This window comes from Diceros bicornis, chromosome 2 (assembly GCF_020826845.1).
Source record: "Diceros bicornis minor isolate mBicDic1 chromosome 2, mDicBic1.mat.cur, whole genome shotgun sequence".
In the NCBI taxonomy this organism is placed as follows: Eukaryota; Metazoa; Chordata; class Mammalia; order Perissodactyla; family Rhinocerotidae; genus Diceros; species Diceros bicornis.
In genome coordinates this window covers 8,733,211-8,739,210 of record NC_080741.1, presented here as the reverse complement: position 1 = coordinate 8,739,210, position 6,000 = coordinate 8,733,211, and positions in this window count along the sequence as shown.

Here is a 6,000-nt window from a genome sequence, read left to right as displayed (position 1 = left end):
CTTCAACAATTTTCCATCCACTGACCCCCATCCTATTCCTTGGCTATGAATTCCCACCTTTCCTTATTGTACTTGGAATTGAGCCCAGTTCTAGACTGAGGTCTCTTTATTTCTATTGCAATAGTTTTTGAATAAAATGTATCTTCACTGCTTTAACTACTGTCTGCTCTGGTTTTCTTTGATTAAAAACTAATAAAAAATTATCAGGCATAGGTGTAGCTGAGGTCAAAAGCAGCAGCACAGCAATCAACATCTCTAAATTTCTTCTCCAAAAAAAATAAGAAAATAAGAAGGGACAAGTAAATTCTACACAAAACCCTGCCCTCGGCACAAGCGAAAGAAAGAGAAAACTGAAAGGACCAACTGAGTGAAAACGGAAAAATCACCACTCCCAGTAGGAACTCTCTCCTGCTCCTGCCTTCGCCTTACCCGGCCACCAGGCTCTGTGGAGAACAAAGCCATAATGAGAAAAACTGTGGGGAAGATAGAAGATGGAGGCTAGCAACAGAGCCTAAGGGTGATTTGGCATGATTGCCAGAATATTAAATCCATCCCCTGCCTATACCTGCTAGAAAAGTTTTCAGACACATCAGAGCATGGACTACAGGGACGAGATTTCACAGACTGCGTGGTTTAAAGGAGCAGGTGCTATTTAAAAAAGCAGACACAATGTAAAGACAGGCATGATTTAAAGGGACAGGCGTATATAAAGGACCAGTTTTTGAAATGCATAGCTTCAGGTGGAGAAAAATGGACATAAAGAGGGAAAAAATGTTTGGCCATTGGGTGGTGTGGGTAAAAAGGAGGAGAAAAACTTAGGTTTGCACAAGGCAAAAGAGAACCATAAAATAGGAGGATTCACAACCCTTCCTCACCATCAAAACACACAGACAAGCTAACAAACCCATTCAATTATGTGGTGTATTTTCCAAAACCTTCTCCTACTTTATCAGTTGTCCCTCGAGTTTTTTATGGTGCTATTTGCTGTGCAAAAGAGCTTTCATTTTTATGTAGTCAAATTTATTAATTATTTTATTTCCTCTGAATTTTGAACCATAGTTAGAAAGCTTTCTCTTACAATAAGATTAAAGAAGAATCTACCTATGTTTTCTTCCAGCACTTGTATAGTTTCAATTTCTTACATTTAGGTCTCCAATCAATTGGGAACTTACTAGTATTTATGATGTGATACATAGATCTAATTTCATCTGTTTTTTTTTTTCCTCAAATTACTACCATTTCTCAGTAGAATAATGGGAAAAAGATGTGAATAGTCATATATATGTATGTATGTATGTGTACACACACACATAAAGCATTTGAAAACAGATTCAATCTCATTTAATTATAAAGAGATAAAAATGAACATAACACTGAAATACCATTTCTTGTCTCTCAGACTAAGAAAATGAACGCAAGACAACAAATTCTGTTGGCAAGGCTATGGGGAAACAATCACTCTCATACAGTGCAAGTGGGTTTAATGCAAATTAATACAACTGTTCTCAAGGGGAATTTGTCAATAACGAACAAAACTACATGTGCTTAGCTTTGACCCAGCAATCTCACTTTTAAAACCCTACCCTAAAGATGCACCTCCAAGAATACAAAAATACATATGAACCAGGTTATTTTAGCATTGTTTACAATTGCAAAATATTGAATATAGTCTAAATACCCTTAAGTAGAAGAATACTGAAGAAAGTGTGCTACTGCCACATAATGGAGTACTATGCAGCCATAAAAAGAATGAGAAAGATCTCTATGAATTGATTTGGAATGATTTACAGAATATACTGTTAAATAAAAAAAGTGCAAAATAAAAATCTATAGTATGCTATTCTTCATGTAAAAATGAAAAGAGTAGAGGAAAACAGAGACATATCTGCTCATTGGTACAAAAGAATTACAGAGAGGGTAATACACAAGCTAAAGAGATTATTTAGCTACAAGAAAGTAGATGTGAAAGAGTGGAATGGGGAAATAAGGTAGCAAGGAAAAAAGAAGACAATGGTTCTCTGAGTGTAACTTTTGTATAGCTTGGATCTCGGGAACTGTAATATAGTTTCACATATCTGAAATTACAAGTTAATTATTTAAATCACCAGATTGTGAAGGAAACCAAAATGGAATATATACAGTATATTAGTCAGGGTTCTTCAGAGACAGAGAACAAAAGAACTAGCCTATGTAACTTTGGAAAACAACATTTTATCTAGACATAATAAAGCAAAAGATAGCACGTGGACAACAGTTAGTAAATCTGCTTCCCACAGGGGCGTGAGTGAGAAATTCTGTTACTACATTTATTAAGATTATTTAAATAAGTAAACATATTGTAGATAATGAGTGAGGTTTCTTGTCACTAGAGAAAGTCTTACATTTGAGAAAAGAGAGAAGACGCGAATGAACCTGTAGTGTTATTAGAATTGGATAAATCAGTGTGAACTTGTGGTTAAGATAGATAGAGATAGATATAGAAATAAACATAAGTGTGTGAGCATTCATGGGTTAGAACACATACATATGTATCATAGCTCTGTCTGCCAAGAGGGCCTAGAAGCAGGGACATCCCAGCAGCAATGAACACACTTAGTCCCAGATCTTGGTTTCTAAATTCCATTCTCCAATAAAAAGACTTACGATTCCATGAAAAAATAGCTGATTTCCAGGGCAGAGAAAATATGAGATAAGCCTGGAATATATTGTGATGGCAGAAAATAACAAAGTTCTTGATAAAATCATGGGGGACATGGCAAAGGACACGAGAGCCAAAATGAAACATTTTGAGCAAAAAAATAGTTGTAATATTGGATTATGACACAAAGAATAAAATTAATATCATGAGCCCATTCTCATATGAAGATATCACTGAATAAATAAATAAATGGACAAACAATAGATTTGCCCATAAAAGAATTCCTGTTAATAAACATAGGAGGAATGAAAGAAATGCAAACGTGCCATTAGGCAAACAGTAGTAACTTTTACGATTTGCTAGAAAAAAATGGGGAAAAGTTTGGAGACAAATACAATATAAACATAGTAATAAAGTATCCCCCATAAGATGTTTTTCAATTACAAGGGAAGAATAGTAAAACTGCAGTGAAGAAACTCGGCAGACGCCACCTTGATGGAGTAAAGACAAGCACAAGAATGTCTATAGCAACTTTGTTCTTAACAATCCAAATGGCCAGCCATGTGAATGGGTACACAAACTATAGGATATTCACAAAATTGAATACTATTTAGCAATAAAAAGGAACAAATGATTGATTCATGCAGCCACATAGGTGAATTTTAAGTATATTATTCTGAGTGAAGGAAGCTAGACACAAAAGACTATATACTGCATGGTTATGTTTTGCGCAATCCCAAACAAGGCAAAGGTGGGGAGGGATGGCAGAAAAGAAAGGACTGATTACAAATGGCCATGGAGAATTTTGGAGTGATGCTCATATTCTACATCTCGATTAGAGTAGTAGTCACAAAACTGGATGTGCTTCTCACAATTCATCAGATTGTACTCTTAAAATGGACGAATATTTTTTGTAAGTAAATTTTACCCTAAAAGGCAGAATTTTTAAATTCCATTGACGCTCCATTGTCAAATGATGCTAAAGGAAACAATATTCTAAAAGAAATTGGCAGGAAGTCCATTGAAATTGATTATGCAAACCTGGGGGTTTCCTGGAGTTTTAATTACTCATTGAGACAAATGATGTCTTAAGTTTCAGGCCTGAAAATAGGGCACCTCAAAAGAATAAGTCTTTCAAAACCAGAAAAGCACAGTAGTTTAAGATACAGGAAAGTTATTTGGTGAGTACTGCGTTTAAGAACAAAGGAAGAAAGTAGGAGGCAAGTGAAGCAATGAAGTCATAACCACATAATCAGGACAATAATTGTAAGAATTTTCTGTTATTTCTCAAAACTTTGTAACTTGGACATATTTATACTTTGAAAATTCTTTTCTTTTATAGAATGAATTTCATAAGACTTGATAACCTGTGAATTATGAGAAAGCAAAACAAGCAGAAACAAATATAAATCCAAAGCATTTAACATAGGTGACACTCAACAGAGTAAAATTAGAGGACTTGGGGGGTAGGGGATGGTAAATTATTAAAAGATTTAGTTTGGTATACCAGGAAACATCTAGGTAGTTAAGTCCAGCAGGAAGATGGAAATAAGAGGCTTGATCTTCAGGGTGATGCTGGGATTAAAGGTGTAGCTATGGGCATCATCTGTGAGAACTTAGTCTGATGAAAGCTATCATAATGTAGAGAAAGAATTCAGGTAGAGAAAAGATAAGCATAAAGAGAAGCATTTTGGAAATTCTTACATGCAGAGATGAAAGGAAGTAGCCAAATCAGTCATTGAAACAGAGATAGTATTGAAAAGGAAGCAAGAGAAAAAGGCAATAGTAGAGTCCCAAATACTTGGAAGTGATCCACCGTCCTTTACTCACCTCGTGTTTATGCTGCTTAGCTGTAAAATGTCTTCTGAGAATGTCTTTACTCTTCATCTTCATGTTTTCTTTCTTTTTCACATATTCGTGTATTCCATCTTTAATCAGGGACACACCCACATTACTTTGAAGAAAATTAGGATTGGTATAGTATCCAGAGAATAGAAATATAATAACTTATTATTTTATGTTAGATTATGTCACACATTCAAGAAAATGTATTTTAAAGACCAGTACATATTAATGGTAGTTAGTAGTTTTGAACTGATTAAATTTCTAGGGCAAAAACAAAAACAAAAAATCTTGTTATAATTAGCAGTTCATTATGCATGCATGTAATATTTATTGTGTGAATTATTAGTGATAAATGAATATCAGTGATTCACAGAGAATTGTGTCATAAAGAACTTATAGCTGTAAATTGAAAATAGTTGTGTCGTTATTTTGAACAAATGGCAGACAATATTTACTACAATATGAATATCAAATTTAACTAGTGTATTATTGCTGGTAGATGTTTTTCCCTAATTTAAAGATACTCATCAATCAGTACATCTGTCCAAAAATGCAGCTCCTTGGAGTGATAAGTAGAAAGACTCATAGCATTTATATGTGCTAGGTGGTCCTAAGCACATTAGGATTTTGTATATGTACCTCAAACACAGGTTATTTTAGATATTAAATCAAGAAGAACTTTGGATTATCAACTTTGTTCCTCATTATGTCAAAACAGATTACATGTACTTTAATCCATTGGAAAATTGTCATAGTATATTGACTTTTTTAAAAAGAGACATGTTGGGGCCAGCCCAGTGGTGCAAGTGGTTAAGTGCATGCGCTCCGCTGTGGTGGCCCGGGGTTCGCTGGTTCGGCTCCCGGGCACGCACCGACGCACCGCTTGTCAAGCCATGCTGTGGCGGTGTCCCATATAAAGTGGAGGAAGATGGGCATGGATGTTAGCCCAGGGCCAGTCTTCCTCAGCAAAAAGAGGAGGAATGGCAGATGTTAGCTCAGGGTCGATCTTCCTCATAAAAAAAAAAAAAAAGACGTTACTATCATCTATCAGAAAATTATAAAATTGCTTATCTCTGGAATCAACAAATTTAAATATATATGTACACATATATACATCTATGCATATAAATATTCAAAACAATAAAGATGACTATGATTTATATCTTAGGTGCCCTTGTATGGCACCGTTAGACAACGCACAACTTTAAAACCATGTGTGACTGCATTGCCCAAATATTATTTCAGTTAAGAAATTTCTTTTGAATTAATTTGCAGTCACTTCTTCAAGGAGGAAGCCTGACACTTCATAGAAACATTCCTATTCTGAACTAGGTGTCCCAGCCAGTCTTTGTCCCCTCCATCTGTGGAGATTTTATTCAGAGTTTTAATTACAATTTCCTCCCCTTTCACGCCACTCAAATGACCTAACCAGCTGAAGCAATAGGATTATGTAATTTTAAATATAATGGGGAATATGGTTGAAGTCTTACTTATCTCTCCACAAATTTCCTGGCCTT